This window comes from Pinus tabuliformis, chromosome 5_2, assembly GCF_031772625.1.
Source record: "Pinus tabuliformis cultivar Carrire ecotype Pingquan chromosome 5_2, CPIR1, whole genome shotgun sequence".
NCBI classification, from domain to species: domain Eukaryota; kingdom Viridiplantae; phylum Streptophyta; class Pinopsida; order Pinales; family Pinaceae; genus Pinus; species Pinus tabuliformis.
In genome coordinates, this window is record NC_142306.1 from 1,006,259,765 (window position 1) to 1,006,273,493 (window position 13,729).

The following is a 13,729-nucleotide window of genomic DNA, read 5'->3' on the forward strand; positions in this document are numbered from 1 at the left end:
ATCCAGATCCGACGAATGAGATCCTACAAGGTCATGAGTTGGCAAAAGACTTAAAAAGAGATGCGGAAATGACCGCCAGTGAAATAGGAGCAGAGGATATGGAACTCAGTGACATACTAGAGAGGGAGGGCATGTATCTCAATACCATGGTAGAGCAATGGAAGCAAAAAGGAATGGAGCATATCCTAGAGGAGGAAGTAGCTAGAGTTAATTTTCTCTTCCTAGCAAGGCAAGGCATAGAACTAAAAGGGCAGAAAAGAGGCTTTGGCACCACAAAGGGTCTGGGAATCAAGGCCCAAGGGTTACATCAAACAAACAACAATGCCAAACACAGGAAAAGGAGATGTGGAAAAATAAACAACGAAGCACTACAAGAGCTAGTTTAGATTCTCCTCAACTCAGGTAAGATGAAAGCCCTCGAGGCTTTCACGTTCTCCTCTTAAACCTTGTTAATTATGAAGATTCTTTCATGGAATGCTAGAGGGATAAACAACCAAAGGAAACAAAGACTTTTGAGAAAGAAAGTCAAAAATGAAAATCCTGACATGATTTTTTTACAAGAAACCAAATGCTCCAGCCAGAGAATGAAAGGAATAAGCAGAAATTTAGGAAAAAGAATGGAATACACAGAAGTGGAAGGGAATGGAATGGAGGGAGGCCTGGCCACTTTCTGGAATCCCCACTCCCTCCATCTCATAAATGTAGAGGCTTCCAGATCATATATCTCCCTGGAAATGCAAATCATAGGGGAATCCAATACATACCTGTGTACTAATATCTATAGCCCCCAAAGACTAGAGGATAAACTGTTGATGCTAGATCGCCTCTCCAAGATGCAACACAGACATTCCACTGCTAAAGCTATCTATGGAGGAGATTTCAACATGATTACCTCGCTGACAGAAAAGAAAGGAGGGGTAAGAACTCTGAATAGAGATGCAGAGGCATTCAATAGCTTCATTAGAACAACCAATTTTGTTGATATCCTCCCCAAAAACGGGTTACACACCTGGAATAACAAAAGAGGAGGAGAAAGGCAGATTGCCTCTAGACTTGACTATTTTCTTATAATAGAATCCATCCTACTTGAGGTGGTCACTGTGGAATCGACATTATTCCTTGTGGAGGCTCTGATCATTGGCCCATCACCCTAGACGCAACCATCCTTGGCACTCCAAAAAACAGACCTTTTAGGTTTGAGAAATTTCGGTTGGGCCATCCGAAATTCACTTCTAAAATCAAACATTGGTGGCATGAGCCACTGGACACCAGAGGCACCAAAATGTACTGATTCCAAGCCAGATTAAAGCACCTCAAAGCTCGGCTTAGGTCCTGGAACCAAGAGGTCTTCGGGAATATCTTCAAAGACAAACAGGCCCTAGAGGAACAGATGGCACAGATCCACACAGAATGGCTCAAAGGGGACATCACCCAGGATTCCATTAGCACAGAGCAAGTCCTCATGCAGAAATGGAATGAAAGATGCCAGTAGGAGGAAATATTATGGAGACAAAAGTCTCGCATACAATGGCTCAAAGAAGGGGAAAAATACACCAAGTTCTTCCACCATTCGACTATAGATTACAGGTGCACCAACAAAATCACCTAGTTGAAGGATGAGCAAGGCACTCCCCTCCACTCTCATTAGGAAATTTCCTCCATCCTCACTGATCACTTTAGCCATATAGCAACGGAACCAGACACTAATAGAGAAGATGCTATTAGGGAAGTCATGTCTTCCATACCACAATTAATAACTGAATATCAGAATAAATCCTTAGATCACCGTGTCACCATGGAGGAGGTGGAATAAGCAGTGAAAGAGATGCCTAATGGAAAGGCACCAGGGCTGGATGGCTTCACCATTGAGTTTTTCAAAGCTTGATGGGAAATTGTCCGGCTGGTAGTGTGGGAGGTCGTGGAAGACTCCCGAAAATCTTCCTCCATCCTCAAATCCCTCAATTCCACCTTCATCGCCCTTATTCCCAAAGAGGAGGAAGCTTGTACCCCTTCGAAATTTAGGCCAATTGCTTTGTGCAATGTTCTTTATAAGATTATCTCCAAAGTAATGGCCAACAAACTGAAGCCAATTCTTCCTTTGATCATCTTAGAGGAGAAATCTGGCTACGTGGAAGGCAGACAGATCATGGATAATGTCCTTCTAGCATAGGAAATGGTTCACACTCTTCAATCCCAGAAAAAAGCAGGCATGATCATTCAGTTGGATCTCTCGAAAGCCTATGATAAGGTCAATTGGAAGTATCTTGAAGCCATTCTGGAAGCCTTTGGGTTTGCACAACGCTGGATCAATTGGATTCTAGCCTTAGTCAAATCCCCCAGCTTTTCTATTCTAGTCAATGGAGCTCCCACCCTCCCCTTTGCCCCCTCTAGAGGCATTCACCAAGGGGATCCCATTTCCCCTTTTCTTTTTCTCATATTGATGGAAGGCCTGAGTCACATCATTAAAACTGCTAAGGAAAGGAACTTTATCCTCCAACCCCTGCCACCTTGCCCAGCCACTACTCATTAACAATTTGTGTATGATACCATGCTCCATGGAACTCCAACGATTCAGGAAGCCCAAGGTTTCAAAGCTATCCTTAATCTCTTCAGTCAAGCAAAAGGTATGGACCTTAATTTGGATAAGTCCTCCATTTTCTTTTTCAATACTCACTTAGCAATCCAGAAAAATCTTACTGCTATCCTTGGGTTCAGAAGGCAAAGCCTTCCCTCTAAGTATCTTAGGATCCCTCTCACTGATAAACCTTGGCAAAAGCTCCACTCGGAGAAACTGCTTTCCAACCTAGAAGAACGAAGTAATTAAAAAATCCCTAAATAATTATTATTAAGTAATAACTTTAGTAATTCTAAAATAAAACAAAATTAAGCTTATAATACACCAATGAGAAGAAATTAAGTTTAATTATGCATATCATATACGGTTGCTTATTAATAAACTCTTAAAAAAATGTAATGGTTTTGAAGCTCTAACTACATATTCTATTTAGTGTATTCACATGTGTGCAGAAAGAAAACGCAAAGGATGGGCAAAAATGGTCAGTGTAGATTTGTGACAAGGTAGCTTTTAGAAGTGTAAGAAAATTAGGTTTTGATGATATCGTAATGCCAAATCGAGGAGTTGGATGACGCATGCCAAATCAAGGAGGAGTTGGATGAATTCATAAGTGTATAGAGACGACAAACTTGATCTTGCGGTGGCTATTTTGGTCCATTGATCCGGGAGTGGAACAAACCGTAAATCTCATCAGTGCACACCGAAAATGCACATATCGATTTGTGGTTAATCACATGCAGCGGTAAATCGCATCAGTGCACACAGAAAATGCACATATCGATGTGTGGTTAATCAGATGCAATCAGCTAAAGCCAAAGTGGCATGATTTTTCCAGAAGAGGGTCAAAACGCGTCAGTGTAGATTTGTGGCAGGAGAGTTGTTGGAAGTATAACAAAAAAAATAGGTTTACATCGATGCCATTTCCTGCAAAATCGAGGAACTGGAAAGATTCATAAGAGTGTACAGAAACTGCTATGTGGAGAGGTTCTCCTACTGTGTATCCAATGTCCCCCATCTCACAAACTCGATTATGCTGTGTTTTACAGCTCCACTCTCCATCTCACCCTACATATGTCAGCCTTAAGTACCTGTGTCTATCTCTATATCAAATATATTTGACGAGAAACCATTAAACCAAAATGAAGGGAAAGATAAACTAGGAAACTAAATGGTGTTGTACAATCATAATTTTTAAATGATCGAATATATTATATTCCAAAACAGTGAACAATGAAGAATGAAGAATGAAGGAAGAATATTTATTGAGGTTAAATTTAATTAATTATTTATTTTTGAAATAAAATAAAATATATTTTTCAAAATAGTGAATAATAAAGAATATTTATTAAGGTTAAATTTAATCCGTATTTATGAAACAAAAAAATAGAATATATTTTCTAAAATAGTGAACTATGAAAAATATTTGTTAAGATTAAATTTAACCAATTTCTTATTTTTGAAACAAAATTAAAATATCTCATATCTCAATTTCAATTTTGTATAATAAAGAATAGTTTCTGAGATTAAATCTAACTATCTACTTAAATTTTATATTTGATATTATTTTTTTTCCGAAATAAAAAATATGAAAGACTACATTTCAAAAATAATATTTCAAACAAACATTCTGAAAATCCATTAACAATCCATATAGCATACCAGTATACTAGTGGGATAAGCCTTATAGCTAAGGAGCATCATCAACCCATATCAATAGAGGGCTGCCCTGTCATAAGGGTTGTAGGGTTTACAACATAGAGAATGAGACTCATTTGGCAGCAGCACCTATATCATTATTGTCCATGATATTATCATTGTTGTCCAAGAAATCATCATTGTTGTTGTTAGCAGCACCCATCTGGCTTTGTTGGATGGCTTCTCAAGAAAGGTTGTTGTTGGGAGGTTGTTGTATGTTGTCAGCAATGGATCTTTCAAGATGCCATTTAACTGAAGAGTCTGCTAGTAGTAGTGGACTTTTAGGGACCCCATTTAACTGAAGAGTTGTAGATGACCCGAAACATGATAGGAAACTATGGCTAGGTTGCTGGTGAGGGTTTCCGCTCACCTACAACTCTTAAATTAAATGGGGTCCCTAAAAGTCCACTGCTAATGATTGCAACAACTCTTCAATTACTGAATGAAACTAATTCAATGCAACACATACACCAACCTCCCAACAACAACATACAACAACCTTTCTTGAGCGTGACAATGATGATATCTTGGACAACAATGATGATATGGTGAACAATACTAACATGGGTGTTGCTGACAATAGGCTCATGAGTCCCATTTTGTATAGTGTAAACCCTACAACCATGATGACACACAACCCTCTCTTGATATGGGCTGATGATGCTCCTTGGCCTAGGGCTTATGCTATAGGGATTGTTAATGGAATTTTTTTTGTTAATGTATTTGATTGCTTGTTTTAAATATTATTTTTGAAATGTAGTATTTTTTATTTTGGAAAAAAAATAATAATATTAAATATAAAATTTATGTGGATGGTTAAATTTAATCTCAGTAACTATTCTTTATTCTTTACTGTACAAAATTGAAATTAAGAAATGAGATTTTTAATTTTGTTGAAAAAATAAAAAATTAATTAAATTTAATATTAATAAATATTTTTCATGATTCATTATTTTAGAAAATATATTTTATTTTGTTTCATAAATAAGTGATTCCTTAAATTTAATCTTCATAAATATTTTTCATTATTCAGTTTTAAAAAAATATATTCTATTTTGTTTCAAAAGTAAATAATTAGTTAAATTCAACTTCAATATGGTTCACTGTTTTGAAATAAAATATATTCGATCATTTAAAAATTATAATTGCACACCACTATATGAAGAAAATAAAATATATTCGATCATTTAGAAATTATAATTGCACAACACTATTTGGTTTCATAGTTTATGTTTCCCTTCATTTTGTTTTAAAAATTCTTCAGTGCTCAATGTTTCGGAATATAATATGTTAGATTATTTAAAAATTATAAATCTACAACAATGGTTTCAAAGTTTATCTTTCGCTTCTTTTTGTTTTAATGGTTTCTCGTCAAAATTCATTGGATGATTTATCGCAACTTTGGCTTTAGCTGATTGCATCTGATTAACCACCAATCGATATGTGCACTGACCACAAATCGATACGTGCATTTTCGGTTGCTTCCACTAAATGTCAAGGATGAACTTGAGAGTGCAGGTGCAAAACACTCTTAGCGGCTCTTAATTCTCATTTCATTTCATTTTGTTAGTAACAAAACATGGGGTCAGCTGCCAGAAACTGCATTGCTGGAACATGTTTTCATCTATCAATTTTGCTACCTCTCCTTCTTTTATGGACGATCCCTCATCATCTCAGCAAATATTACTAAGTTGCATGCTGCTTGAAGCGACATATCATCAAATTTCTGTTAACCTTTATTCTTCAATTTCTAATATTGGTAATCACATCAAATGATACTATTGAAAAAGCTACTTGAGAATAACGAATAACATGGTTATCTGCTACAGCTTGACCAACTGCCCTTGCGCCACCACGTCTACTTAGGACCTGTCAATCGAGACTGTTCTCAGTATTTGGAGAATAGTAGTAAAAGAAATGGTTTTTTGGTTAGTTATCAAAAAACAGTTTAACAAGAAGTTTCATTGTTTGTTGAAAGTAATATTAGGTTTTGATTATTAGTTTTTCATTAATTATTGGTTTTTTTCCTAACAATTAATTATATTAATCCGATGGTCTAATACTCTTCAATCCTTTCACATTTTATTTAATGGTATACATTAGTACACAGTGCTTAGACTTAAAAATATAAATACAAACTTAATAGATAAAGTAGAAAATATATTCTTCTTAAAGAAGGTTGAAGGTTATTGCCACAAAAAATCCAGAAACTCTATGTAGCATTTCTCACCATTGAAATTATAGTATTCTCATTAAACTATGCGAACCTGCCTCAATACTCCAGTCTCCATCAATATTTCCCCAAGCCCAAACAACCCAAAGCTGGAGTGCGAACACCAGTTAACTCAGCTCGATGCAGATTATAAGAACAACATAAAATTATGGTGCTCCACAAATATACGGACTGCCGTAGAGTCAATCACACCCTTTGCATCGCGAGTATATTTCTCAGACTCCAACCTCCAATATATCAATCATGTAAGATAAAAATATATCAATCATTAAAACTATAATTCTAAAAACCAAGTTAGAGGAGAATTATATAATAAATAGTGGCCGTGAATGAGAGGAGTTTTAAAAATAGTATAATTTTTTATTATCAACAAACGATATTGCACAAAAGGACATTGCAAAGAGCCTAATTTTAATTTTATAATGTGTAGTTTTTTTAAATACAGCTTATTAATAAAAAAAAAGTTTACTTTCACATATATGGAAATCAATTTTTTTAACCTTAATATATGTAAGTGAAATTCATTAATATCTAAATAATTAGGGTAGTAAGCCGCCACTAGTTTCTCCAAAGGTACAATTAAATGAAATTCTAGTGAGATAGTAAATAAAGGGAGCCGTGGAGATGACATTTGCTGGGTAAACACCCTGCCACGACACATAAGAAAAAAGACAAAAGCCAGTTATGCAATTAGAAAGTCGATTTCAGAGTAGCAGAGATTAGAGCGCCCAAGAGGACTAGAAAATGGCTTGGCACCTTGGGCACAACCAATCCGCTTTTAAGCTCTTGGGCTCTATAATTTCGACTAACGTTTTCCTAGGGCTTTGTTAGGTTACTATGTGAATCCAAATAGATTTATTTCTTTCGGTACTTGGTAATTTTAGAAATAAAATAGATCTGAGTTAATTTTAAAAATATTATAGAAAAATTAATTTTTTCTTTTTTAAATCTGGTTTAAAAAATATTAAAATGATATATAGTCATATTTAACATTATATTAAATATTAAAAAATGTTAAATATTTATACTAAAAACTATAATTTTAGTAATCAAAATTTATAATTTAATTAATTAATTAATTAAAACTTTTAATAATATTTATTTAAAAAATTAAAGTAGCAAGATGTTTAAAATTTCTTACTATCTTTATATTTTGAAACTTTGCTGCGTTAATATTTTCATCAAAATTTACATAAACAAATTTCCTTTTAATAATTTTTTCATGTCAAATTAAAATTTATTTAATTTTACTAAAATTTATACTATTCAGACCACTGTAACCATATAAGGGTTGAAGGCCATTGGAAAGGATGGATCAATATGTTTCCAGACAGAGATGGATTTCTTTTTCCTAAATAATACCTTTAGGAAAGAAGCGTCAGACCGTGGACATTTCCATGCAAGAAGTATAGTATGAGTCGAATGGCATATTTTATGGAACAAGTAAATTTGGACTTGTATGCATCCACTTTCTATTAACGGTAAAAGTAGAAAAAATGATTTATTATGGAAATGCGTAGAAAGTGTAACACGTGGTTAAATAAATAAAAGTATAAATGTATGGTTTACAATAAGGTAAAATGCTATAAGATTAATTTTTTAGGTAATTTTACAAGAAATTCATGTTAATTATAATATCAATAACAGAAAAGAGTTTGTAGAATGATGATGATGATGATGATGATGATGATGATGATGATGATGATGATGATGATGATGATGATGATGATGATGATGATGATGATGATGATGATGGTCTATTGAACCTAAAGAAACTAATTATGTAGGTTGATTTAAGATTTTATTCCTATGCTCAAAAAACTTGGAGAGAAGCCTCCCGAGCTCACTGTAATTTTGACAATGTAAAAGGCTAGGAAGGTCAGTATTGCAACAAAGATTTTGAAACTGAGATCTAATGCGGTTGTACCTGGGGCACTCTAAGAGGAAGTGATTTTCATCCTCACAGAGATGGTAGAACATTTCCATCCATGGTGTTTTAGGAACTCCCCAACTACCCATTTCACCATTGAGCTCATGAGAGTTTGTTTTAATCTTGGCTATATTAATTTTCTTCTTTGAGCTAGTTAAAACAGAGAGATACTTTTGGTCTTCTAGGGTGGGGTTGATGACCTCCTTATAATATCTTAATTTTCTTTTAGGTGCTAAATCTTTCTCACAACATATTTTTTCTTTGAACTTAGAAGTAACAATATTTTTAATGTTATTACTGTTTTGCAATGCAACATTCTCGTTGATCTCCCAATTCTAGGGAGATGACCTGCATCCATGGGCTTGGTAGCAGCCTGGTAGACTATGTTATCTCTGATCTCCCTCTATACAACGAAATAACAAATTTTGACATCTTAAACAACCACAAGCTTAACTCTGATCATAGGCCTTTACTTATAACTCTCAATTTTGTCATGCATAGAGATCCCATAGAAGATAATCCTTATAGCCAAAAGAAATTAATCTTTCATAGAAATAAAAAAGATCTCTTTCTAAATTAATTAAAAACTAATCTGCTCCATTTATCTAGTATAGACAACATAAAATATCTCTATCATAATTTTACTACAACCCTCTCATATTCTACTAACAAGTTCTCAATTGAAGTTTCAAGTAATAAAAGAAATAGCAAAACCAACCCATGGTATGACAATGATTGTAAAAGTGCGAGGAGAGCAATTAAGGAAGTTGTTGATGAATCTCTTAAAATTGGCAAGATAAAAATATACAAAGCCCTAACTAAAAGGAAAAAAAGGCATTATATTGTAAAAGACAAGAGAATATCTTACACCTCTCTCTAAGGTAGCTCCTAAGAAATTATGGAGACAGATTCTAACTAGGAAAACTAAAGATAATAATAAAATTGTTTTACATGACTTGAATTCCTATCTTAAAAAGCTTTATGAATCTCCAAATGTCATGGATAACTTTGAAACCCTACTCACAATGAAAGAAGTTTTCTCATTAGAAGACACTGATTTTGGGGTTAATTGCTTGGCTAATGGGAAAGCTAAGGGCATTGAAGGTTACCATGTAGAAATATTAAAAATTGGAGGTCCTATCCTCATCCCCCATATTCACAAGCTTTTCAATAAAGTGGTCAAGCAAGGGTTACCTATTTTTAAAGGAAAGATTTATTAGATGTTTTTTTATAACAACCATAGTTGCAATAATATTTATTTTTATAATAGAGGTTTTAATATGGGTAATAGTTTGTGGAGCTTTGCAACAAACCTTAATGGCTAGGCGACCATGAGGTAGACGGCGGGGAGAAACCAAGATAGACAACGGTGCAGAAACCAGAGAGTAACAACAAAAGACAAGTGTGGAAACCGAGAGTAACAGTAATGACAGAAGAGGTTAGGAGGGGAGAGATCCCCTCCTACCAGAACGCCATGGTAGGTGAAGGACAAAACAGTCAGCTGGCAGCAAGAAAACAGAACATAGGCCCTCTCCTAGGGGTGACCTGGCAGGCAAGCAGAAGGGGCAAATGTCTACCATGTGCAGAGGAGAAACCACGGTTCATAATCTCGCCAAATAAACGGGAAAGGTACAGAAGCTACATGAAAGATCACGCCTTGATATGCAAGTTCGTTGGAGTATGGCCGTCAGAAAAAGACCTCACCAGATGGATTCAACAAAAATGGTAGCCCCTAGGACACATCGAGCTGAAGCTGAGAGAAAAAGGCTTATTTACGATAATCTTCTCTAACCTGCAAGAGAAAGAAAGAGTGTTTGAGAATGGCCATTATTTTTACTATAATGTTGGTCGATTCATGAGATATTGGGAAGAATGCTCTAACCCCGAAAAAAGAAAAAAATTTAGCAGCACCGGTATGTGTTAGATTATTTGGCTTACCAATGGACTTCTGGGACCCGAAAATTTTGGAAGGGATAGGAAACATGATAGGGAGTTTTGTGAAAATAGTGGAAACTATGAAGAAAGGAAGGTATACTTCATATGCTAGGATATGTGTATACATGAACATTGCTAACTCGATCCCAGATACAATAGAGTTAGAGTACCATGAAGAAGTTTGGCAACAAACCCTGGACTATGAACATATACCCTTTAGATGCCGTAGATGTCATGAATATGGACACCTGGTCAAAGAGTGCCCCCTAACAATGGAAGAAGAAGAGAGAAAAAGTAAGCAACAGAAAAAAAAAAAAAAAAACAAACAGACCAGGAGGGATTCCAGGAGGTGAAGAGTAGAAGAAGACCAACAAAAGAAAACTCAAACGAAGGTAAAAAGGTACAACAAACACACCCAGGTAAATCAAATAGCTTCGAAATCCTCCAAGAAGAAGGGGAAGATGAGGATCAAACCATGGAATACCAGGAAGACAAAGAGAAAGAAACCAGCTCAAGTAGCGAAAGGACCCACACCAAGAGAAAAGCACAGAGTGATATCCTAGAAAAAGGCAAAGAACAGGAAGAACAGACAGAAAACATGGAGACAGAAATGGAGATAAACAGGGGGGAAGACCTAAGCATAGAAGAAGAAGTTCTGAGAAATTTATTAAATGAATGGAGAAACCTGGACGAGCAATTTATCCTCGAGGATCAAAAAAGACTCTATGTGGAAACATTCCATCAATATCAAGCCAAAAAGGGAAAAGGAAAAATAGAGATGGAAGGGCATCAACAGAGTCAGAAGGACAGTTGACCAGACTAGCAAGGAAAAGTAAAAGGAGGAAAAAACGAGGCCGAAAAGACATTAAGGATTCCATCTAGCTCATGGGGGAAATGCTAGTAAACACAGGGAAAGTTGTCCCACTTTCGGTGGTGTTACAAAACCTCAATCAAACCCCCTAATGATTATTACATCCTCGAATATAAGAGGTTTGAATAGTAAAAGGAAGCAGAGACACCTAGCGGAACGGCTGAGAAAAGACAAACCACAGATAATGTTGATCCAGGAAACCAAAATCTCATGCTAGAAGATGGAGGAAATCCTAATAATATTAAACCTAAATATGAGCAAGTAACCCTAGATGCTAAAGGAAGTGCGAGAGGGATAGTAGTCATCTGGAACCCAGCAGAAGTCACAACAAACTGGTGGATAGGACTACCCAGAATCCTTATAGGAAAGTTTAGACTCATAGGGAAAAGTGAATGGTTTCTAGTGTCAGCAGTCTATGGGCCCCACACCCCAGTAGATCGAGGTAACTTCCTCACTCATATGCAAAAGCTTGGGAATATGCATCAGGAATAGATGTGGATCATTGCAGGAGATTTCAATATGACAACTTCCAAAGAAGAGAAGAAAGGAGGAATACAGAGAGAGGACCTGGAGATGGAGAGATTCAGAGACTTGCAAATGGAATTAAGGTTGGTGGACATTCCAACTATAAATGGAAAATTTACCTGGAACAATAGAAGAGGCGGGAATAGACAAATAGCGTCAAGGCTAGACAGATTTCTAGCCTCTGAACAATTAATAGGAAAGGATATCTTCTATGAAGCTTCCATTCTTCCATCTATAGGGTTGGACCACTGGCCTATTAAACTAGAGATTGCAATGAATCCTCAGAATAAAAATAGGCCATTCCGGTTCGAGGCCTTTTGGCTAAGAGATCCAAATTTCCTAGACAAAATGAAAACTTGGTGGCAGGAGAGTAAAAAAGGCATGGAAGGTAGAAACAAAATGCATACGTTCCAAATTAGACTAAAATACCTAAAAGGAAAAATAAAGAAATGGAACAAAGAGGAATTTGACAACATTCAAAAAGAGAAAGAAATACTGTAGGCAAGAATGTAGAGAATACAACAACAAATCATAGAGGGAGGAAGAATTGCGGAGCTAGCGGAGGAGGAAGGGAGGGTGATTACCCAAATCGAGGAAAGAAGAAAGTAAGAAGAAATTCTATGGAAACAAAAATCAGGAGTCCAATGGTTGAAAGAAGGGGAGAAAAATACAAAATTCTTCCATAAAGCAATGTTGAACCACAGACAGCATAATAGAATCTTCTCACTCAAGGACAGTCAAGGGAATAGGGTACTTCAACAAGAAGAAATGGAGAAGTTACTGGTAGACTACTTCAAAGGGATCTTGACTGAACCTAATATACGAAGGGAGGAGGAAATAACTAATGTCTACCAATATATCCCCAAAAAAGTGACCAGAGATCAAAATCTGACCCTACTTAGGGTGATCACAAAAGAAGAAGTGGAGGAAGTGGTAAAAAAAATGGCGAAGAACAAGGCCCCGGGGCCTGACAGATTTACTATAGAATTTTACCAAGCCTCCTGGAGCTTCATGAGCCAGGACCTCGTGGAACTAGTGGAAGAATCAAGATGCATGAAGTGCATGCACCTGGCCCTAAACGCCACCTTCCTTGCTCTGATTCCGGAAACAGAGAACTCGGAAGAACTGCAGGGCTTCAGATCAATAGCTCTATGTAATGTAGTATACAAAATACTAGCTACAATAATGGTAAATAGACTCAAACCAATCCTGCCTGACCTCATAGCTCAGGAGTAAACTAGATTTGTTAAAGGAAGACAGCTAACGGATGGTATAGTAATTGCTCAAGAGGTAATACACTCACTAAAAAACTCCAAAAGCAAAGGCATGCTAATAAAATTGGACCTAGCGAAGGCTTATGATTGTCTTAGTTGGGAATACCTGGGGTATCCTAAAGGCTCATGGCTTTGATGAGAGATGGGTGAAATCGATAATGTCAATGCTAAGTACCCTGATGATGTCAATTCTGCTAAACGGATCCCCTTCGGAAACCTTTAACCCTACGAGAGGGCTTAGATAGGGAGATCCCCTCTCCCCATTCCTATTCATTCTAGTAGTAGAAGGTTTGGGCCGGCTGGTGAAAGCACGTCTAGCCAATGAACAGATAAAGGGACTGCAAATTTGGGGTAACGAAATTCCTATAACACATCAGTAATTCATAGATGATGTCATGATCTACGGACAAGCTACTCTCAAGGAAGCCCAAAAGATTCTAAAAATTATCTTAGAGTTTATGAAAGCCTCAAGGACAGAGATTAACAATGAGAAATCAGAAATCTTCTTCTTTAACACCCAAGTAGCATCCCAAAGATTCTTGGCAAGAACAATGGGATTCCGATTAGGAAGTTTCCCAACAAAGTATCTTGGCATCATGCTCAATGAGTATCAGTACAGAGTAGCAATTTGGGGATCTCTCATAGGAAAGATAAGAAAGAATATAGATAATTGGACATTCTGGTCTCTGAA